The following is a 25,324-nucleotide window of genomic DNA, read 5'->3' as shown; positions in this document are numbered from 1 at the left end:
TGCGCCCCGCATCAGGCTCCCTGCTCAGGGGGGAGCCTGCTTCTCCCTCTCCTGCTCTCCCTGCTTGTGCTCTCTCTCAAATAAATAAAATCTTAAAAAAAAAAAAAACTGAAAAAAGAAGAAAAATCAAGAAATGCTTCTTTCTTTTTTACACTAAACATTAATAGGAAACTTAACAACCTCGATTAATATGGCTCACTCCATATTCTTAAGTTTTTCATGTTAAATTGCTAGGCCTAGGTTCTTCAAAATTTGCCTTTTTTTTTTTTTAAAGTTGTATTTATTTAAGTAGTCTCTACATCCAACATGGAGCTCAAACTCATGACCCCAAAATCAAGAGTCCCATATTCTCCCAACTGAGCCAGCCAGATGTCCCCCAAATTTGCCTTTTTAAACACACACACACACACACACACACACACACACACACACGCACACCCAGCATGACTAAACTAAAAAATGATGACAATGCCAAGTGTTGACAAGGACGTGAAGCAAATGAAACTCTCATGAGTTGCTAGTGGAATGCAAATGGATTCAACCACTTTGGAGAACAATCTGGCAGTATCTACTAGAACTAAACATACTCGTACCATAATAACACAGCAATTTCATAAGTCCAAGGGATATTAGTGTTTGTTAATAAAATAATATATACAAAAATGTTTTTAATGCAGCTTTATTCATAGTATCCCCAAACTAGAAATGATGCAAACGTCCATTACAATGAAAATACACAAATGAATTGTGGTACAGTCATAAAATAGAACACTCATAGTAATAAAGTTCTGGACGTGTAAAAACATGAGTAAACTTAACATGTATTATGTTGAAAGGAATATAAAAAACTAGACATGAAATACATACTGCATGCTTTTATGTATATGAAATGCAAGAACAGGCAAAAATAATCCATGGGGATGGAAATCAGAACAGCTATTGGGGGTTACTGATTAGGTACGGACGTTAGAGAACATCCTGAGGTGATGAAAATGGTTATACCTTAAACTGGGTGATAGTTACACAAGTTTATACACACACATAAAATTTATTAAGCTGCCCACTTAAAATTTTCTTCCTTTACTGTAAGTTATACCTCAAAAATTTAAATATACACTTGCTTTGTGCAAGTAATTGCATGTATTTGATGTTGAGAATTAACGTTCCCACAAACAGACTGATTTTTCTGTAGCCATGGTAACAAGTAGTCATCAAAAAACCCAAAACCAAAACCAAGGATTTGCCTTTGCAAGGCAATCAATCACCGTCAGCTTCTCACTTCTGAAAGTCAGCCAATCAGGAAGAGACTCACTTCAGTAAACACTCCTCAGTGCCAACTAATCAACAGACTCACCCAAATAATCGTGCTTCTCTGTATGATGTCATTTGGTCTTGGAAAATTTTGCTAGTCCCGGAATTCCACACTTTCCCAAAACCCTATATAAAAAATCGGTCTCCTTGCTCAGGCTATACCTAGCCAGCATAGCTTTCCCTTATCATAGTTAAGTATTGTTCAGCTTTGTCTTCTTGTTTCAGATACTGACTACTGACTGATAGTCTCATTATCCTTTCCTGCTAAAGAAACTCCTAGTCATTACATATGTTTATTTTAAATAAAAGTATTTCAATGTTGATACACAGTAGATAATAGTTAGGATCAAAATATTCCCTCTAGATAAATACCCTTCTCATCATTTGAACTGGATTATAGCTCACCATCCAATAATTTCATAAGTATCTGCTTCAATTTTCGTTTAAAAAAAATTCAAATCAATATTACCTTTTTTTATGAACCTGGCTTCAGAATTAATCCAGAAACAATTTTAAAGTAAGTTAACTCCATTTGGAGATTTTAACATTTAAAGCATCTAAAATGCTCTCTTATTCAATGCTAGAGTTTCATCTCTGCTGGTTTGAGGACCATTCTCTTTGATGGAGAAGGCTGAAGTAAAAGAAAGTCATCTATTCATTCCTGGCATTATCAAAGCAGAGGCTGAGTATGAATATCTGTCCAGGACAGTGCGCAGCAGCTTCCTCAACTTCAAGGGAGTTTAAAAGTCTCATAAGATCATTTCCTTTTTATGAGCTTATGGTTCTAGATAACACTAATTATAACCAAAACATGTCCTTTGGGTCCGCTGCATCCAAAGCACTATGCACACAGTGTTTACCTTCTAAATAGTAAAACTATTTTATTTTAGTTATATATATAATATGTATTACTTTTATAGAAAATAAAACATTTTTAAAAGAGAAAAAAAATGGATGCCAAATCCATCCTTCTCTTCACTACATCTTTTATACAATGAAGCCTAAAAGACAGTACAGTAAATAATTTTGTGGAGTTCCTGGGATGCTATGGTTGACACAGATGAGGGCACATCTGAGTGAGGTAGCTGCTTTGCACACAGAAGTTTGAGAAAATGGTAGCTGATTATTCTGCGTAAAAATTCCATGGAAATGAACGAACCCACATGAGATTAGTAAGTAGCCCCATCTTTCCTGCCATTGCTACTGACGCTATCTCGAATTTTTAAAAAAGAGATCTACAGATCTCAAAAGCATAAAGAAAGAAAATAAAATCTGAAGTCTGAAGGCAACCGGAAAAACTTGTTAGGGCCAGAAAAAAGAAGAGATTTAATTACAAGCAGGTCACTTAGGGCATCCTCAAAGTAGAAAGCAGCCAGCTAATTTCTGTGACTATTACAAGAAAATACTTCACAGGTTACTCATACCACTTCAAAAACAACCTCTCAACAAAACTACTGGGAGACTTTGTAGCTCCCATGTACCCCACTTCCTTCTCTGGCTCAAAGCAGCCAAACCAGCTCCCAGTCCTGGCCCACTTCCTCTCTTTTTATACTTCTTGGTGTTGTTGTGGCATCAGAGATACAAGGCAAGGTCAGAGAGGAACCCGCTCTGGGCACACCACTGACGAATGCCAAAACAGCGACATCCTTAGCACACCCAGTTTCTCAGAACCAAATGTTTTTCAAGTCTTCTCCTTCTCCTTTTTGGTTTAATAGATTGGGTAGGCTAGGAAATGAAGCTTTTTTAAAAAATTGCTGCAAATTCAAAAAATCTTAAAATAGCAATTACATATATGAACAAGTCTCTCGGGGTAAGAAGGTTACAGAGCTCTTTCTTTGCTGGTTAACCTAAAAGAGCCTTCCCACAGTCATACTGTGGACAAAACCAAATACGAGGTGAGGTAGCATGCGGGAAGCTTAACAGTGCTCAGCCATCAATCAAAATGCTGAATCCATTCCAAGGATATAATGGAGAGACCAACGTGAGGAGCTTTCTCTTTCTCTCCCAAAGGGAAGTATCGCTATGACTCATTCTTCCTCTAGCAAGAATTTTCTTAATCCACCAAGTTAGTAAGCACTGAACTATATACAAAATCTTAAAATAAACTAGGCTAGGTCTAAAAGAAATCATGCTGAGAGCAAGCTTAATTTCATGCAGTGAACAAAAGGTGAATGGTAACATCTTTCCTCAATTTCATCCCTTCTGAATTTCCTGGGCTTCAGACCAGAATCGTGTATTTCTTCATTCTGAAAAGCTCTCCTTTTTCAACCTTACCAACTGCTGCATCTTCAAATCAGTATATATTTGTATACATTTATGAAGTGCCTATTATATTTAATGTACTGTCCGGGGGAAGGGGGAATACTGAACCGGAAGGGTAGGACAAGGGGAGAGAAAGGGACCATGGGAACAAGAGGAAAAGAATTTGAGAAAATTTAAAGAACAGATTCTTGGTTTTTTCTCCCTGCTTTATAAATGCTTCCCAAACTGGAGTTTAAAACATCACAGGAATCAAAAATGGTACAAACAGGGCACAGAGACTATAATAATCAATTGTAGATTTAATGTGAAATGTAGGTACATACTTAATAGTTTCAATTTTCTTTTGATAAACTGTTGTTCTCTCTCAATTTTCAAACGTGGCGACCAGCAAAGTTGGGTATACAGCAAAAGTAAATCTGATTCCCCCTCAGACCCGACCTCGCCACCAGAGCGGCACGCTGAAAAGAACCCATCACTGGGATGTCTCTTCTCTTTCTCCGCTCCCCCTTTTCTTCGATGGGTATGCAGAACGCTATCCTCCAGCAATGCTATCTATCAACAACTCTGCCACAATAAAGATTGAAGCAAATCGCTGTTAAACTGAAAATAGGTTTATATAGAAAAATATACTTCCAAATGAGGTAACTATCCTGGGAGAAATCAACAAAATGTGCCTAGATGAAGATATACATGATGGTTGTTAGCCATACCTGCACACCTGCTGATCAACAGTTAATAAGGCATCAAAATATTTTGTATGAAAGCTGCCCCAGCCTTCTACAGACTGTAAAAAGGTAAGGTTTTGGTAAAGCATGGGAGAAAGTGCTCTAAGGGATTACCATAACTAATTTAAACCACCAAAACAAACCCATTAGTTGTGGGAAATGTCAAAGAGAATATTTTTTATATGAAGAGTTCCCAAATCAATGTTTTAAAAAATACTAATGTACACAGGTGAGCCTGCTGGGTGGCTCAGTGGTCGGGTGTCTGCCTTCAGCTCAGGTCACAATCCCGGGGTCCTGGGATCCAGCCCCGCATCAGCAGGGAGCCTGCTTCTCCCTCTCCCACTCCCCCTGCTTGTGTTCCCTCTCTGTGTGTCTCTCTCTGTCAAATAAATAAAATCTTTAATAACAACAACAACAAATACTAATGTACACACAGTATAGTTACTACTGTTATTTTTACTGTATTATTCGTAATTGTGAAATAACGCACTATCTTGACCAAAATGCCAAGCATTACAGTAGACAAATGTCTAAAATAAAAAGTTCTTCCTATTCTGCCTCATGCTGCTAGTGTTTTAATCCTTCATGACCAGATTTTGTTTTGAACCACTGATCTTCAAATAAAATTCATTCTTTCTAAATAAAATTCTACTTTTCCCTCCTTTTTGGGGAGGGTGGGTCTAATTGATTATAATGGGGATAAGATAGTATGAAGTTTTAAAAATTTAATGGGAAAGCCTTGAGTCTTAAATGAAAATTCTCAATTTTAGCTAAACTACGTAACTCAAGCCCCTTTTCTCTGCTAGAAATAAGAACAATCGTCTCTATCTGTAGACTGCCTGATGAATACTTCTGAGTCTTTTCTGAAGATACAACAAACTGTGACAAACTTAAGTGCCCGAAAGAATTCAATTCAAGGAGGAAAAACGACAATAAAAAAATCCAGAAGGAATACCAGAATCCTTAGGGAGAAAACACCTAGCAATTAGCTCCTAGCACTGAACTGGTCCTAAGAGCTCTGTGACTTCACTTCTCAGTTTGCTTGGGTAGATGAGGAACAACTAAATTATGGCTTCAGTTCTGACAATGGACTCATCCACGTGCACAGCGGACACTGCAAATCAAACAGCCTTTTCCCAGGGGAGCAAAGACTCCGCCTCAGTGCTTAAGCAGCCACTACCAACAGATGAGAAGTGGCAAAAGGATGAAGCCTGTTCATTTTATCCCTGGGCTCAAGGGCCTCCAGTTTCTTCTAGCTCTAATAGTCTATCATCTTAAGGAAACCCTATTTAACTCAACCTTGGAAAAAAATAGTAACTTGCCCTCATCACTGCCAAGATGAACAATCTATAATAGGAAGGAAATAGATGAAAGCTGAATCATGCTAGATAAGCACAAAAACAATAAAGTAAAATATTTCAGGAAAGGGACTTAAAAAACCAGAAAAACCAGAACAGATAGATTAAACAACAAAAAAAGTAAATAATGAATTCAAACATGGGTCAATGTTGTGTAATAGAGAAAAAGAAGTTAAAGTGGAATGACCACATTAATCAATGCTTTCCTGAAAAGTCACCAAATAAAGCAAATTTCTACCATTTCCTATTTTCCTGAAATAAAATAGAAATGGTTTATGAAAATATGTATTCCCAACACATCATAAATTATAGGAATGAATGCAAAAAAATTTAATTGCAAAATATAAATTTTATTAATACAGTAAAAATACTAAAGTAGCACATTCATTTCGCCTTGCTCTTTATTTCATTTTCTCTTTTTAAATTTAAAAGTATCTAACTATTGTCTCTATTTTTATTAAATTTTAAAACCAAGACACTCAAGAGTAGGGCAGTACTGGAAGATATTATGAAAGACTTAAGAGTAAGGAAAATAGATTTGGAATTTAGGAAAGAGACCTTTGGGAAACACGCTTCATAAAGGCTTCAGTTTCAGATGGTGATATTCTAAGGAATTTTAGAGATGTCACCCAATCCCATTATTCACATACATCCATTCCTCAAATGTGCTCCATTTTTCTCTTTTAGCACAAGAAACTGAAAGGGTTGGGGCGCCTGGGTGGCTCAGTCAGTTAAGCATCTGCCTTCAGTTCAGGTCATGATCCCGGGGTCCTGGAATTGAGCAAGCCCATGTATTGCAGGTTCCCTGCTGAGTAGGAAGTCTGCTTCTCCCTCTGCCCCTCCCCCTGCTTATGCGCGCACGCGCGCTCTCTCTCTCTAATAAATAAAATCTTAAGAAAAAAAGAAAGAAAAGAAAATGTAAGGGTTAACAAATGACTCCTAAGATCCTTCCAGATCTAAGAGTCTAGGATCACTCAAATTTTAAAAATAGGTGCCTTGGGAATAACTCTAGAAAGAGTCACAAGAACCAAAGACAAATTGGAAAGCTAAAGACACAGGGAAAGTCACTCTCTCTATGTATAACCAGCAGTCACTGGTCTCTTTTATGTTTCATATGCATTTATTTTATTTTTAATTTAAAGAACTATCATTTGTTGCATTGTAATGCTGTATATGAAAAAACAGTAACAAACACTGTCTTTGACTTTTGAATTATGCATGCTACACCCAAAAATAGCAAAAGCACTTTGGTGGAAAAGCAAAACAACAAAAAGCATTAGCCACCAGAGTCCTAGTAAAAGAATTTTAGAATGTTAAGTAAGAAAAAAACCTAACCATCTATGCGACCAATAGTAAAACCATTTTAAGAGAGTTTTAGGATGTTTTTTCCTTCTCCCTAAAGAAACATCAAGAGAAATAACCAACTTCTGAAGTTCTGCTCAGGCCTTCAAAGCCTTGTGTATCTGGACCCTGCCCCTTCCCAGGAACAATTCCAACACGAGTGAAATTTCTGGAGCCTTATAAAGAGAGGAAGTAAAAACAATGCTTTACCAAGCCCTCTTTCCCAGGGACAAGCAAACTCCAAGCTCTTGTTTTCCCGCTCTAATGATCTTGCCTACAGTCACCTGATTATGCTTCCCTTAACAGGGCTTTTACATTTCATTCCTTTGCTTAGAATTTTTGATTTGTTAGGTGTATTTTAACAGTTTCTCAGGTAATTTTGATAAAACTCCACCTTCCTACTTTCACTAAGAATTACTAGGAATCCTCTGCTCTAACCTGGCTGGCTTCCCCAGGGTCCCATAAGTAAGTTCACTACACCCCTTTACCTCATTTGTTTCCCACAGTGGTGTGTACTTCTCTTCCGATGATCTTCCATAGCCCCATTCTCAAATTTCACTTCTCCATTCTATCCAAATTCTGTACATGCTTCAAACACTAGCTGAAGTCCGTCCTCTCCAAAGGGAGGTCTTCCTAGCTCTTCCAACGCTACTTGGTCTCTTTTCTACTCTGAAGATCAACAATGCTCAGGGTGCGCCACACCATTTAGCCCCAATATTTGCCATTGATTCAGGTGTCTGGTGCCCTGACCAGTATGAATGCATGCTCCTCCAGACCATGCCTCACTCCTATATGGTGAAGATATTTCATACACCTTCAGAGAAACGGCGCACTTGTGACTTTTAGAGATACTGCCGGTTTTACTCTAATTTATTTCAGGAGCCTGAGGACATACCAAGCTTTGCTATAGCCATTAAATTAATTTTCAGACTAACATGGAAAAGCAGTTACAATGTTTGAAAAGGCACATGTCTACAATATGCATAATGTGTCTTGATGTCTCAAAGGGGAGATGGAGACTACAGAACCAAAGAGATTGCAGATCCTGGAGTTAGCGTATAATTCTCTTCAGGTGGAGAATATTAAGAGAGAATGAGTTTCATCAGTCAACAGTCAGGCAAAAAGGAGCCATTCTTCAAGAAAATGGCACTACCCCCACCCCAACCTTGACCCTGAGTCCCAAGTGTAGAGAACCTCATTCTTAACAAGTTACTATAATATTTAAAATGAATAACTGAAGCAATAACCAACAGACGTGATACTTGTAAGTAACCACATGGCAGCCAGGAGCAACATCCACACATCCCACGTAAGTGATCTTGGGAAAAAGGGAAAAGGGCAAGTTGACTATCATCTTCTAGACCAGAGAAAGCCCTGAAGAGTTTTTGATAGGAAAAGTTATTTGGTATTACTGAATTGTACATTTAAAATGGATGAATTTTATGGTATGTAAATTATGCTTCAATAAAACTGTTTAAAACAGATTCGATGACTTGAGCTGGAGTATCTACATGTGGTGAAGCATCCAAGAGTCCAGGAAGGAGAGGGTATCACAGGTTTTCATTGGGGTTTTAAGACAGAAGGCAAAAAACCCTGTTATAAAAACAAATTTTTCATGATACTAAGATAGGAGAGTTCCCTATAAATAATAAAAACTACAAAAAGAAAACCTCTGAAAAATACTTATACACATACTATAAAAACCAAACCACATAAAACTAATGAAATAATGAGGACCAGACGGCTAATGGGAATAGTTCCTGGGAATGGAGAAATGGAAGGGAGTGGGGAGGAAAAGAAAAACTAATATTTAAGACTGATGATAGCTTTAAAAAAAAAAAAGCAGAACTGATGAAAGAAGGGAAGTCTTAGAAATCATTGCTATTGGCCAAGAAGCTTGGTTACTATAGTCAGGGTCATAAGGTTTGCCTTGGCACAGGCTCTTTTAAAAGGGGCTGATGGACAGTTTTCCTATAATAGCAGACAAGGGAATCGAGAGAGCCACACAGAAGTAAAGGCAATTTAATGCAGGGAAGAAGAGGTTACTTAGAGGAACCGAAACAAAAGTTCAGGATAATATTTCTCAAATTGACTGTTATAATACCAACTGAAAAAAAAAATATATATATATATATAAAGATTTTATTTATTCATGTGAGAGAGACAGAGACAGCATACAAGCAGGGGGAGAGGCAGGCTCCCTGCTGAGCCAGCCAGCTAGGAGCCTGATGTGGGGCTTGATCCCAGGACCTGGAGATCATGACCTGAGCCGAAGGCATATGCCTAACCATCTGAGCCACCCAAACGCCCCTGAAATATATTTTTAAGTGATAGAATAAGATGGTATCTTACATCTTAAAAACATATTTCTTTCATTTACCTGAGTTTCTCAAATTAACAAGGAATCCAGATGCCATATTCTGATATAATGGGGGCAGAAAAAAAAAAAAAAGGAATCAACTTTTATCTGCATATCTATTATATGCCAGGTACTTTACCATATACATCTCCTCATATTAATTCTGCAAAATATTACTATCCCCATTTCATAAATGAAGAAACTGAGGCTCAGACAATAAAGTGCCTGCCCAAGGGTATATAACTTCTTTCTCAACAGTGGATGTGAGATTTGAACCTGACCCCAAAATCCATGCTTTTTACACTACATAACACTGCCTCTAGAAAAATACTCACTTTCTACCATGGTTTTACTTTTATGTTACAACACACTACACATTAACAGAAACAAATTACTGAAGTGACAGTAACTGGCAACAAGAAGCCACAGCTGGAGGCAAAAGAGAAGGATAAACTATAAAATAACTAAAATACGAAAGTGTGGAACAATTTAATGCAATTGCCAACAGCCTATAAACGTCAACAACCTCAGAAGGCAAGTCAATTGCACACAATTTATTCTAAACTTTATATCCTCCAAATCATCTTGGTTAAATTAAGTTTGAAGGATCCCATTTAAGATCAGTCATCAACAAATGGCGCTGGGAATATCGGACAGCTACATGCAAAAAAATGACACTGGACTACTTTCTTTCACATACACAAAAATAAACTCAAAATGGGTTAAAGACCTAAATGTGAGACCTGAAACTATTAAAATCCTTGAAGAGAGCACAGGAAGTAATTTCTAGATATGTCTCCAGAGACAAGGGAAACAAAAGCAAAAACAAACTATCAGGGCTACATCAAAATAAAAAGCTTCTGCACAGCAAAGGAAACAATCAACAAAACTGAAAGGCAACCTACTGAATTAGAAGAAGATACTTGCAAAAGATATATTCAATAAAGAGTTAGTACCCAAAATATATAAGGAACTAATACAACTCAACACCCAAATTTAACAAATAATCCAATTAAAAAATGGGACAGAAGAACAAGGGACATTTCTCCAAAGAAGACATACATATGGCCAACAGACACATGAAAAGATGCTCAACATCACTCATCATCAGGGAAATGCAAATTAAAACTACAATGAGCTATCACCTTACACCTGTCAGAATGGCTAAAATAAAAAAAACACAAGAAACAGCAAGTGTTGGTGAGAATGTAGAGAAAAAAGAACCCTCTTGCACTGTTGGTGGGAATGCAAACTGGTGCAGCCACAGTGGAAAACACTATGGAGGTTCCTCAAAAAGTTAAAAAAAGAACTACCCTACAACTCAGCAATTGCACTACTAGGTATTTACCCAAAGGATACAGAAATACTGATATGGAAGCAGTCCAAGTGTCCATCAACAGATGAATGGATAAAGAAGATGTGGTATACAATGGAGCATTATTCAGCCACGAAAAAGAATGAAATCTTGCCATTTGCAACAATTAAATCTCCCAGGTGGGGTTTGTATTCTAAGATGCTGGTGGTAACAGATGGTTACCAGAGGGGGGTAGGGGGGATGGGTTGAAATGGATGATGGGAATTAAATAGTACACTTACCATGATGAAAAAGAAAAAAAAGAAGAAGAAAGATCAGGAAAAACTTGGGGTGCCTGGGTGGCTCAGGTCATGATCCCAGGGTCCTGGGATCGAGCCCCACATCGGGCTCCCTGCTCAGCGAGGAGCCTGCTTCTCCCTCTCCCACTCCCCCTGCTTGTGTTCCCTCTCTCACTGTGTCTCTGTCAAAATAAATAAAATCTTCAAAAAAAAAAAATATCAGGAGAAACTTTATAATACATTTTTATAAAAAATGACATTTAAAATAGATTTTTAAAAGATTTCAATTTTCCCACAAAGATTTCAATTTGTAACCTTGGACAATATAGTGAACTATCTTTTGTCCCTCTGTTTTCTCATCTGTAAAATAAAAATAATAATAGTACCTATCTCATGGGGCTGATATATTAATTCATTGAATGAATTACTACATATAAATCACTTAGAATAGTTCTTGACACACAAGTGTTCACTAAATGTTAGCTAATAAAGTCATTATTAATTATTCTCAAAGTTCATTTTTAAGGAATTCATTCGTTCATATTAGGTAAATGAGATATTACTATGCTGTGATTCATATAATACAGTTAATTGCAGAGACTGGGTAAGAGAGATGAAGACTAAAAAAGAATACATAAAAATGGGAGATGGATGTATACCAAGAAAATAGAAGAGAGGTGCCAAGTCACCACCTTGCCCACAGTTCTATCAAAATTTATCTCACCATATTATAATCAATTGTGTAATATCTGTTTCCTCCATAGGCTGTGAGCACTTTGAAGACAGGCACTTAACTTCTATATTATTTTAGATATTATTTTATATTATTATTTATATTATCATACCATCATAGTGCCTGCAACATAATAGACACTAAATAAGTGTATAATAAAATAAGGGGGGGATCAGTAAGCTGTGAGATCAATGATGGGTGTAACCTGATTTAACCATAACCTAACTGGGCCAGGGGTCAGAGTCAATAAAGTCCTATTATCACTTTTTATTCAATTGATTATCAACACTCTATTTCCCTTTTCTTTCTGAACTAGGAAATAAATTTCAAAAATGTTTAATAGTTAATCAAAAAAAGTAAAAAAATAGTTAATTTATTCTAAAATTATAAATCATTCAAATGATAAAACAAATTTCAGTAATTTATGTTAAATGTTACAAATATTGCTCTGATTAGTCTGTTATCTCCAAGGTTAATTCTAATGGTCAAAAGGTCAGAGAGTCATGGTAATAAACAGATACTAAATAAGAGACACACCTACTTTTTAGCTGTTAATCGGCTAGATGCAGTGCAGATACAAAAAAGTAAAGGCACAGTCATTTTCCTCTGACCACAGGTACCAAAATAAGCATGTTTGGAGATGACCAACCCTCAGCCCCCTTGTCTGGGCCCAGCCTTACCCCAGGCCCTGTTCAGTATACAGCCTAAGCAACCATCAATGCCCCTTCCCTCACAGATACTTGGTACAAGGGATATCCCTAGCCCAAGCAGGATAGATCAATCTTTCACCAGGAATATGGAAAGCTGGGAAACAAAACCTAAATTGAGAGATCACATGTCATTGGGTCTGGGGGCAGCATCACACCAAGTTTAAGTCACATTTATGCTGAAGCTAAGGGGAAAGCAAAAGCCAAGAAAAAGCCAGTCCAAAAAGGAGACGATGAAGCAGGGCTGGGGCAAGGGTGAGGGAGAAAGGCACGTGCCTTGATTTAAGAGGGTGCCAGAAAAACCTCAAAAATCAAGACAGGTAAATATTGTAATATACAGTCTTAAAAATCCAAATTACTGCCCTACAATGGAGCAGAGGCACAAAAGGAAGCTGAAGAGAGTCCATGCAAGCTGCAGGCAGAGGGGGGAGTACAGGGGCTTTCCAAGTGCCTGCTCTGGGTCCGGGTGAGAACCCAGCTATGAGGGAGCTCAGCTGACTCAACAATCCACTACAATTCCCAGTCCTGCCACCATACCTTCTGGAAGGCTAGCTTAAGTGGGTCGTGTTCCCTGAGACCAAAGAACCTTGGCTAATACACCCTATTTGGGAAAATGAGACATGTACATAAAGCTATTTAAAAAAAAAAAATCAAAGCAAAATAAAATTAACTGATAAAAGAATGGGACTGGTAAATAGTGCTACAAAAGTTCTGAGATCACTGTGGGTGGTCAAGGAAGGACAGATTTAGCTAGACAGACGGAGAAGTATATACTAAGGAAAGAGATCAAGTACATGCTAGGGGTGGGGAAGGAATGGGAGCGGAACCAGCAAAAGGAGAGGAAGAAAAGTAAAAGGGAAGGAGTGATCTTCAAGCACCCTGTATTCTGGCCAAAGTAGTACAGTTCCTTGCTTTTCTGCCTCCAACCCTCAGACCACACTGTTTGTTATCCCTTTTCCCCTTTTCTCATGTTCAAATCCTTTCACATCTTTCAGGGACAGTTCAAACAACATTTCTTTGAAGACGCTTCCCTGGTATCTTACTGAAAAGGAGTTAAGTCAGAACTAAGGTTTTGGCAGTGGGAAAAGACAAAAAGAAAAGAGGATATGGCAGTGGGAAAAGACAGAAAGAAAAGAGGGAAGGCTAAGGAGCTGAATGCAGTGACAAGCACTACTCTCTGGAGAGCAAACTATACCCAGGAGTTCACTTGGGATGCAGTACCATGTCTCAGGAGAGTAGAAAGATTGTTTGACTAGCCAAACTATGGAAAGAGCCCAGATATCCATTGACAGTTGAACAAACACACACACACACACACACACACAGACACACACACACACACACACACACACACGGGATATTACTCAGCCATCAAAAAAAAAAAAGAGAAATCTTAACATTTGCAACAACATGGATGGAACTATGCTAAGCAAAATAAGTTAATCAGAGAAAGACAATTATATGATTTCACTCATATGTGGAGTTTAAGAAACAAAACAGAGGATCATAGGGGAAGGGAGGGAAAAATAAAATAAAACAAAATCAGAGACAAACCGTAAGAGACTCTTAACTATAGAGAACTGAGGGCTGCTGGAGGGGAGGCGTGGGGGATGGGGTAACTGGGTGGTGGGCATTAAGGAGGGCACTTGATGTTATGAGCACTGGGTGCTAAATGCAACTGATGAATCACTAAACTCTACCTCTGAAACTAATAATACACCATATGTTAATTGAATTAAAAAAGATTGTTTGACAAAGAGGAGTAATAATGGGGGCTCAAAGTGGCAAAAGCAGAGGCAGGTGTAAAGGGTGTGCTGATGACTAACAAGGCCTTGCAGGGGTGAAAATGTGTTTGACTTTCAAATAATCACATATTTATTGATATCTGCCAATCTAATTAAGCATTCTGCCCCACCACCATCCCACTCCCACCTACTCCCATACTCTCACTGAGCAGGTATAACATTCCAGTGGCAATATTAAGGAAGAAACAAAGAAAGAGTTCTTTAAGAATACTAACTTGGGTTAATAATCACTCACCATGAACAAAAATAAATCTTGGGGTTATTTCAAATTTTGCCATACCTGCCCTAGGGTAAGGGCTGCCTGAATATAGACACCAGACTTATAATGTATACATTTGAGGGGTCTCCTCTCTTTTCACTGTATATATATCAAAGAAATATTCCATAATGACTCTTCTCTAAAAAGATAACACAACCCCCAGGGAACCAAAATATTTTGTTGGTTATAGTTTTCCATATAGAAATCCCTTACCTTATAATAACAATAACCTCCTGCTCAAAGGGGACTGCTACGCAATAGGCTCAGGAACTCCAAGACTCTTACCTATATGCCTATATACATATTAAATAATATATAAATGTCAGACTGTTGCTTCTGGTTAAAACAACTAAAAGCTCTAGGAAGTTTCTTAAACACCCAGAGAATACACGTGAAATAAATTCAACCTGCTATCACACTCTCCTTCATTCTTGTCCTGAGCCCTCATTTTCTCCCAGCTTGCCATGTTTTCATCCATTTTTTCTCACCGACTTCAGGAACTGTATTCACTTGCGTGTACTTGTATATTAGTGCTTAGATATGCACTGATAGGAAACTGTTTATTTCTAAAGGGTTATCTCTGTGTATCAGGTACCTTAGTTTGCAAGTTTGTCTTGGTGTGTTTGTGTTCTTTAGCGAGTAGGTGTAGGTGTTTGAGCATATGTACCTGAGGGAGTGTATATCTTTACAGGTCAAGAAGTGTGCACATCTGTGAAGGAAAGTTGCTTGTCTGTATTTCAATGATTCTCAAACTATTAAGAGTATAAGGGCAAAAGAAACCAGTCACAAAAGACTATATACTGTATAATTCCATTTTGCTGAAATGCCCAGCATAGGCAAACCCATGAAGACAGAAAGCAGATTAATGGTTGTCTGGGGCGTGGGGGATGGGAGAGGCTGGGGAAAACCGGCAGCAACTGCTAACGGGTAAGGGGCTTCTTTTTTGGTGTGATGAAAATGTTCTAAAATGGACTGTGGTGATGGTTGCTCAACTCTCTGAATATACTAAAATTCACTGACTGGTACTCTTTCAATGGGCGAATTGGACGTTGTGTGAATTTCAATAAAGCTGTTACATATTAGAGAGAGAAAATAAGGAAACCAGAGCAGTCCTGTATTTCCATAGAAAGGTAACCTGTCTTTGAAACTATTAACTTTGCTTCTACTTTACTTAAGCTTTGGATTCAAGATTCCCCACAAAAAAGTCCCCTAACTGGTCTTTTCTCCGTTTCCAGCTTTGGCTTTACTAACAAGGATGACACACATGTGGGAGACAGTGTTTACTGACTATTGTTCCGTGTCTGAACAGAAAAGAACAGGTACACCATAACCCACACAGTTTGGTGTGGGGAAACAAAGGCAAAGGAAAAACTAAATTTGCTTACTACTTGCAGCCCCTTGACAAGTGCCTGAGACAGGCAGAGTGACATTCCTCTAGGAACTCAGCTGCCTGGATGTTAATGCTTTGCTAGGGGCAAAAGGCATCTTAGCCCGACCCCCAGAATCCTATGGGTCTACATTAGGGTATGAAAGTTCCTTTGGAAACTTCCTTTATCTCTAACCCCCAAGATATATGTTGGCAGTTATCCCCCAAGCATATGACCCACTGATATACCTCTGAAGGGTCTCCTGACTAAGGTTTATTAGACAGTAATAAATGACTTTTCCCAACAATAGCTACGCCCCATCAAGGTCCTGGAAACCTTGCTTCCAAATCCTTAGAGACTTACGCTATCCCTAACCCCCTCCCAACCTGAAAGTATATAATGGGCCACTCCTCACGACCCCAGTACAGCTCTTTCTGCCTACAAGTTCTGTCGCCGTGCTTTAATAAAACTACGTTTTTGCACCAAAGATGTCTCAAGAATTCTTTCTTGGCCACTGGCTCCAAATCCCAACATCTTTCCTACCTCACAGTTGAGGTGACACTCTTTAAAAAATAACACTGTATTGTGTTATCAGTCAAAATCTGGGAGAAAAAATAACCAACTCATCTCCTTAGAAACTGTTCCAAGACAAATTCAGGAATTGTGTGGCACAAAGGACGGGACTAGACTGTAGTGTAGAACGATGGAAACTAAAACACATGGATTATATACACTTATATCTATTTTCACCAAATCAATAAACAAGAAAATATTAAGCTCTCTACAGCTTGCTCTAATAGAATCCCAGGTGATCTCTCTGGGCTTGAATCTCCTATCTCCCCAGTATCAGCCTGGCTTATGGGCAGGGTGCAACTGCTACTGAAACTGAGGTTGCCTCCATTACCTCAACCCACAGGAAAGCCATTCAAATTCAAATTCATTACTGGCATTCCCGCATCAGAAAATATAAGGTAACCAGCCCTGGATCAATCTCAGGGTAGCTGCAGTCTGAAAGAAGTGCATGAAAGTTTTTTGTATTTTCCTTTTGTTTTTAAAGATACAGGGCCTATGCTTAAGAAACTGAAAAGCACAATGAGAATAAAAAATAGCTCTATTGATTTTCAAGATTATTTATTTATTTGAGAGAGAGAGACAGCGAGAGCGAGAGCGAGAGCGAGAGCGAGAACGAGAACACAAGCAGGGGAAGTGGGAGAGGGAGAAGCAGGCTTCCCGCCGAGCAGGGAGCCCGATGCGGGGCTCGATCCCAGGACCCTGGGATCATGACCTGAGCCGAAGGCAGACGCTTAACGACTGAGCCACCCAGGCACCCCGCTCTATTGATTTTCAATTAAGTCCATCTAACGGAGAAAGGCAAAATTTTTTTTAGCTACGTTGCTGGAACAACTAGATATCTGTATAGAGAGAAAATGAACCTAACTCCTACCTCCCATCTTAACAGAAAAATTAATTTGAGATGGATGACAGAGCTGAATGTAAAACCTAGAACAAGAATGCTTTGGGAAAGAAACGGAAAATATCTTCGCAACCCTGGTGATAGGCACAAAAAACACTAACCATAAAGTTAAAACCTGATAAAACGGACTTAATAGAAATTAAAAATTTCTGCTCACCACATCATCAAGAAAATAAATAGAAAAGCCACAGGCTGGGTAAAAAATATTGTATATCTGAAAAGGACTTGTACTCACAAATATATAAAGAACTCCTACAAACAACAATGAAAACAGGAACCATCCAGTGAAAAAACAGGCAAAAACTTTAACAGATACTTTACAAGAAAAGCCAATTAATACACAGGAAAGCTTTCAACATCCTTAATTGTCAAAAAAAAAATACAAATTAAAGGACACCTGGGTGGCTCAGTCGGTTAAGCGGCTGCCTTCAGCTCAGGTTATGATTCCAGGGTCCTGAGATGGGAGTCCCGCATCGGGCTGCTAGCTTGGTGGGGAGCCTGCTTCTCCCTCTCCTTCTGCCTGCCACTCCCCCTGCTTGTGCTTGCACACGCTCTCTCTTTCTCTGACAAATAAATAAAATCTTAGAAAAAAAATACAAATTAAAACTATAATGAGGTACCATTTCACAGCTTCTAATGTGGCTAAAAAAAAAAAGACTGACAGCACTAAAATTTGGCAACATTAAAAATGTGAAGCAACTGGAACTCATACAAACCACTTTGGAGAACTGTGTGGCAGTTTAATAAAGTTAAACATACATCTATCCTATGACTCAGTAATTCCACTCCTAGGTATTTATCAAGAAAAATGAAAACATCTACCCACAAGAGACTTGTAAAGGAAATGTTCATAGCAACTTTACTTCTAATAACCCAATCCTGGAAAAAACCCAAACATCCATCAAAAATAAAACAGATAAAGAAATTAGGCTATATTAAATTCAATGGAATACTATTCCTCGATAAAAATGTACCAACTGGGGCGCCTGGGTGGCTCAGTCTGTTAAGCATCTGACTTTGACTCAGGTCATGATCTCAGTCAGGGTCCTGGGATCGAGCACCCCCCCAACCTCCCGCTCGCTGAGCCTTGAGCCCCCTGCCAAGCCCTGCACTGAGTCAGCTTGTCCCTCTCCCTCTGCCCCTCCCCCTGCTTGTGCCCTCTAATAAAATCTTTTTAAAAAAGAAGTACCAACCACTGATACAACACTGATCTCAAAGACATATTACATGAAAGAAGCCAAACACAAAAAAAGCATATACTACTGTAGGACTCCATTTATGTAAAGTCCAAGACTAGGCAAAACAAATCTATGGTGTCAGAAATACAGAGCTGAAAGTGGTTGCCTCCAGTGGAGGACAGTGGGTGAGGAAATGACTGGAAAGGGGCATGAGGGAAATTTTTACAGTGATAAAAATGTTTTTGATCTTATTTTGGTAGAAGTTACAGTGTATAAAGTTGTTAGAACTCCTTGAACTGTACATTTAACATGTTTTTTATTGAATATTAATTATACCTCAATAAAAATACAAAGTAGCACTTTGCTTCAAGATATGTTAATCATTTTGTTTCAAATGAAATTCTAGAATATGACATAATAGACACCTACAATTTCAATTATTTGCCACTCTGAATTATTCACATCTCTATTCCTTCATTACCGCAAATAACCTAATGGATTACATAGATATTAGAATATGTGTTCATGTTTAATTTTTCATAAATAGCAAATTTAGTTTGATTCTTCACAATTTCAATATGTACCTAATGGACTGTCAGAAGTCCAGTAGACTTCTGTTTTCTATAGCCTTTTCCTCTCAATACGATTTTATAATTGTGATTTATAGTTGTGTGGATCTGCTATAAAAATGAGAATATGTGGGGATACCTCGCTGGCTCAATGGGTGGAGCATGACTCTCAATCTCAGGGTTGTAGGTTCAGGCCCCCCACTGGGCGTAGGGATTACTTAAAAGAATAACATCTTTTTTTATAAAAAAATGAGAATAAGACATATAAATCAAATGTCTTCAAAGAAAGTCACTGACAGAACAATATTGCTTTAGCCACTACGACACCCTAGAAAATAATGCCCTCCTCAACTATTTTAATTAAGACAGAGCCCATACATATTTAAATTTAAGAACAATTGAAAAGCATGATGAATAGTCTGCCAGCTAATTGGATCTTTAAAAAACAACACAGCCTAAATAACAAGACTTATTACATTAGTAATATATATTAGTACATCAGACTGACATCTGAAAGCCCATGGAGCCATTTTCTTCTGTTTTACTAGGTCTTCTTTTTGTCTTTCTCTTCATTTTTTCCTCTTCCTCTTTTGGTCTCTACCCCAGGTATATTTTTATCCCCATGGCCTCTCACTCTCCCTATGATATTGCTAATTGATTTTCATATAGCCAGCTCACCCCAGGTTCCAAATAAATAAATTTATAAAATTGTACTATATCCGATGTAGATTTGTCACATACTCAAAACAGCAGAGAGTATAGCCTGGGGGGCCGGGGGTGGGGTGGGGTGGGGGAGACAGTGATGACCAGTGAGTGGGGAAAAAAGATGACTCCATCTTTTCGCACCTCCACAACTGTAAAAGATCTCTCCTTCTGAATATCAACTGCAGGTTTTTATTCCCTACACATGGCTTTTACAGTAGTGCTCTGAACTATAAACAAGTACACTTGCCTAATATAAGAGGGAGTAAGCTCCCGGACAAAAACCATGTTTTATACATCTGTATTCACCATGAGCCTATGATAGTGCCTTGTACAGGATGGGGCAAAACACATACGTGTTCAATTAGTGAATTACTGAATTAATAGGAATGAAAACAGTTGAAGGTGGAAGAAGATGAGAGAAAAAAGCAGAGAGGACAAAGCAAAGAGAAAGGAAAAGTAAGGAGAGGAGACAAAAAGGAGAAAGACCAGAAAAAACTTGTGAAGGCAATTATTTCTGTTGGAACGAATGGGACTATTTTTAAAAATTAAGAGTTGGGAAAAGCCATTGCTATGTATCTAATATCACAGCAATCAGCACCGGTTATTATAAACACCTTCAAACATCTCCCATCCCTTGATATTTAAAATGTGAAAGACTACAGCATTCCTTACGTGACATGCAGATTCTAAGGACCTTCTTCAATTCTTCAACATTTATGCATGCTGAAGTCTGAGAAGTACCACTCTACACCCTTCAAGTCCTTTCTATTGTACTGACCGTGTGTTTTATTTAAATAGGCCAGTAGCAGAGACCTGAAAAATCTGATTAGAATGAAACTGATCATTGTAATGGGATGTGACCTGCACGTATTTAACTTTATATATGTATTTACCTTTAGGTGAAGTTATTAACTGGAGAATAATTTGGCCTGGAGGATAGACCACAAAACTTTAGAATTAGTCATAAAAATATGATTAAAAGAAATTGAGCACTGGGACAGTAATATCCTCAGGAAATCACTTTTGTTCCTTCGGGCCTACCACAGGTCTCAGAATGACAAATGTGGCCAATGTTTCCTGAATGAATAAAATAAGTGAATTTTAAAAATCAGAGATATTTAGGGCTAGAATAATCTTGGGGTCATCTGGTCTAATAACCTCATTTTATTTGTTTTAAATTGTTTAAAAAAGATTTGAGCAAGGAAGAGAGAGCATAAGCAGAGGGAGAGGCAGAGGGAGACGCAGACCCCCCGCTGAGCAGGGAGCCCAAATGCGGGCTCATCCCAGGACCCAAGGACCATGACCTTAGCCAAAGGCAGACACTTAACTGACTGAGCCACCCAGGCGTCACTAGTAACAAACTCTGGGCACCTGGCTGGCTGGGTAGAGCATGAGATTCTTGATCCCGGGGTTGTGAATTCGAGCCCCAGGTGAGGTGCAGAGATTACTTAAAAAAAATAGATGAGCAAACTAGAAATCCTCACCAGATGGAAAGCAAGCTTACAGAGTTAGAATATACTGGGTCTTACATTTTAATTCTCTTTTTCTTTCTTTCCTAGAAATGAGTTAGAAAGGGGATTTTAAATATAATGACTTCCGAACTCTTAAAGAAGCGGTAGGGTAAAAGATGCCAAGGACTAGAAGGAAGAGACTAGCAAAAGTGAGGCTGGACTAAACTATTTTTCTAAGCCTAATATACTGTTTTGACAGGCCAATTAATTAATCAACCTAATCTGCCAAAAAGTTAATCTGAAGGATTCTCAGAAAAAGAAAAATGAGCTGCATGAAAATGTTACAAACCAAGGGAGACCGCACATAACTAATTTACATCTCCACAGGCTTATTTCCTGTTCAAGTATGACCTCCTGGGATAAGTTTTACTGCAGTGTTCATTACCAGATGACTTTTGGTTTTAAGAGAAGCCAAGGGCAAGTTGGAAATGCGATTCTTAACTAAACATTTAAAAAAAAAAAAAGGTGCTGTTTCCCATTTGTTTGTAATTAGACTGCAGGCTTGCAGAGGAAACACACCAACTTCATAAGCAAAAATACAACGACCCAGTCACGTCCTCAAAGCAAATCAACACAAACTTCACAGCTGAATCCAGCTGTGCTGCACAGGAGCCAGGAATTTATTTTAAGGCAGAGGATACGGATCAAAAAGGGCAAATCCAAAACAAGCCAGATTTTAATCCCCCTCTCCCCGCCCGCAAAAGGGTGTGACCTAAGGGGTTCCCCCCCCTTTCTTCTCTTTCTAACTTCCAACCAGCAGAAGCCTTTGAAGGAATCGTGGGGAGAAAACTTTTTTAAAAGGATCGTCTCCCAGCTGCGCCTCGCACAGCTTCGGCAGGCGCGGGCTCCGGCGGGAGGGGAAGGGGCCGGTCCCGAACCCGGGGAGGCCGGGCCCACGAGTGATTCATCAGCAACCGAGGGTTCGCGCGCCTCCACCGCGGGCAACGCCCAGCGCGCCCCACGACCCCCACCCGGGCCCGTTCGCCCCCTCCCCCAAGCAGTCCCCAACGTCTCCCCGCTCCCCGAGAGACACCGGTAAGTTAGGAGACCGGGGCCGGCGGCTGGAAGGCAGCAACCTCTCCCACCTCAGCCACCATGGCCGGTGCGCCTCCCAGCCTGCGCCCGCAGACGGACTTCCTGGAAAGCACCCGGCTGGGCTTACCTGACTGGCACCCGCTGGGGCCGCCGACCTTCTTCACAGACCCGCGGGAATGACCTGTCCCTCGGTTCCCAGCACCCGCCCGTCCGCCTGCGTCTCGTTGGGAGTTGCTCGATCCACTCGCCCGCGGCTGCCCCAACCCGACGGCTCGGTCGGTGCGGCTGGTTCCCCCTCCGCCACAGACGCGCATGCGCACTCCCAAGTCGCGGGGGCATCCTGGGAGTTGTAGTTCCAGCGAGGAGGGCGACGCTCAGCGCTGACCCTAGTCTTTGCAATCTGCAGGATGTTGGAAGCGGCTGAGGATAGTAAGCCTTACTCCAGCCAGGGACAACAATCTTTACTAGTGGAAATATCTACCCTCGACCCTTTGGGAGCTATAAACAGCAACTCGAGGCTCTTTGGTATAGATTTCCTCCTTACTTTGACTTTTACTAAAGAGGCACACAAGGCAGGACTTGTACTGTACCCTTGCTTGCTAATGCAAGAACATGACATCGAGGCTTTAAACTCGTCATGAAAAGCTGATAGAAAAGTAAACAAAGACGAAGGCACAAAAGGGGCATAAATCAGGCAGATGTCATCTCAAGGGCGTAGTGACCCTAGTGATTTCCTTGGGCATGCAACCAGGGACGATGTCGCAGGGATAGCCCCTATATTCCCAGACAGTTTTGGCCCCAACCCATCTTCCCATTCCAGTCTCAAGCTCTACACCATGGGGTGAAGCTGGGTTAATATGAGTGGGAGAAAAAAACAGAAGTGCTGCTCAAAGGAGGGGCCTGGGACAGATGGGTAGCCTGGAGGGGAAGACGAGGAGAATGGGAATATGTCAGAAGGCAGTTCCACGGTGGCCTATGAAATGGCTGCCTTTTGTGCTGGGCTCTGGGGAGAGGGAACAGCAATGGTCTTCCATTCATTCCCTTAGTCACTCATTGGTAATTTTTCTGGCCTGCTCTTCATGACTAAACCATTCCCAGGAGTCATGCTCAGCTTTGATACACCTTCTTTGAAGGATGCAACCAGGAAGAGAACGAAGTGCCTTCTTGCCCTACATTCTAGATACTCCTGGTGTGGAAACCGACTAATGGTTAAACCTGTCCTGTCATTTACAGTCTTCCCTTCAGAGCAGGAAGCACCCTAGGTAAAGTAAATACCCTGGAATTTCATGCAACTAGTACCCATTAATCCCTGAAATGAAAGTCACTGATGATTTGGAGTTTTTAAGGAAAAAACCCTCGTAGGTTGCAAATACTCTTAGAAGACTGTCAGCATTAAATCTTGTAGCCACTGCATCTTACTTACTATAGCTTTTTAGTGTTTATCAATTTCTCCAATAGTCTTGGATATAGCAGCTTTCTGAGAGTAACTTCCTATAGAATTCAGGTTCAACTAATATTGAGTACTTAATCCACACCACACACTGCAGCAGCACTTCATTTATAATATTTCATCCAATCCTCAAAATAACCCTACAGAGAATATATTTGTATCTTCCATTTCTACAGATTAGAAAACTAAGACCCAGAAAAGTTAAGTAATTTGCACAAGGTCACACAACCATAATTGGAGAACCAGAAATAAAGCATGGGTAGCCTGATTCAAATTCTAGCATGCTTTCCACTGATGATCAGATGGATGTGTGTCCTAAATCTCACCAAATTCTTGAAAGTAAGATAATCTGTGACCACGTCCACTGTACATAAAAATTGTCTCACACAGTCCAGGGACATTGTACTCTGACTCGATGAGAGATTCATTTGATCTGGATTCATTTGATAATTCTATATTTCATTATAAATTAATATACAGGTATTTTGGCTTACCAGCAAGTGTCTTACAAATTCCTGTGACACCTCTGGGGCATCACTCCTGGGAAAACTGACAAAATGGAGTTCCTGAACAAGCAAAGCAGAGACTACAGCCATCTAGACATAGTTTGTTTTTTTAGGCATAAAGGGCTTTTATTTCAGTGTCTGATAATCTATGACATGCTTCCTCCCTGATCTTCCAATATGGGGTGTTAAGAATACCTTCAGTGTATTCTCTCTCTCTCTCTCTTTTTTTTTTAAGAGAGAGAGCCCACGTGTGCATGGGGCGGGGGTGTGTGCAGAGGGGGAGAGAGAGAGCGAATGTCAGGTAGGCTCCACGCTGAGCTGAGCGCAGAGCCCCACATGGGGTTCGAACTCATAACCCTGAGATAGTGACCTGAGCGAAAATCAAGAGTTGGACGCCTAACCAACTGAGCCACCCAGGTGCCCTTGTATTTTCTCTTTTAGCTAAGCTATTCATTTTAAATTTTTCCTAACAAATGTCTAAATCTTTTTTTAATTGCTTTTTCTAAAATAATGTGATTTGGTGCTAGGTTTTTCCCCCTTCCCTCTGACAAATATTAATGTATTATAACCACAAGGCTTACAGACATGAATCTCCTAAACCCATGTGATTTAAATATTACACATGGGGGGGACACATGGGTGGCGCAGTCAGTTAAACGGTCAAACCCTTGGTTTTGGCTTAGGTCTTGATCTCTCAGAGATTGAGCCCCAAGTGGCGCTCCATGTTGAGCACAGAGTCTGCTAAAGCTTCTCTCTCTCCCTCTCCCTCTGCCCCTCCCCGCCTCATGCTCTCTCTCTCTAAAATAAATAAATCTTTAAAAAATAAAAAATACTACACACGGGACCAGAGGTGTTAACAATCATATCCTAGTATTGAATAAAACCGTAAAAAATAGAACCTTCCTAACTGCTTCCACTTCCGCTATGATCTATTCTCTATACTAACAGTTTCTGATTTAGAAACAAGGAGATCATGTCACCTTCCTGCTCAAAACCACTCATGGCCTCCGAACACATTTCGAATAAAACCCTAAGTTACCACCCCTACAAGTTCTTATGTGACTTTATTTTCCTAC

At 39.6% G+C, this 25,324-nt stretch overlaps 1 protein-coding gene across 1 annotated transcript in view; it reads right to left on the bottom strand.

The window, feature by feature from the left end:
- TMOD3 (tropomodulin 3) overlaps positions 1–22,598 on the bottom strand; it is an 87,413-nt gene extending 64,815 nt beyond the window's left edge. The window contains exon 1 of the mRNA XM_025884131.2: positions 22,420–22,598. The gene's annotated coding sequence lies outside the window, so the exon portion shown is untranslated. The remainder of the gene's footprint in view (positions 1–22,419) is intronic.
- Between the last annotated feature and the right edge of the window lie 2,726 nt (positions 22,599–25,324).

The sequence above is a fragment of the Callorhinus ursinus genome, unplaced genomic scaffold (assembly GCF_003265705.2).
Source record: "Callorhinus ursinus isolate GAN/ISIS: 27379988/994484 unplaced genomic scaffold, GSC_fseal_2.0 scaffold25, whole genome shotgun sequence".
Taxonomy (NCBI): domain Eukaryota; kingdom Metazoa; phylum Chordata; class Mammalia; order Carnivora; family Otariidae; genus Callorhinus; species Callorhinus ursinus.
Note: the sequence above shows the minus strand (reverse complement) of the source record. Positions and strands in the feature narration are given on the sequence as shown.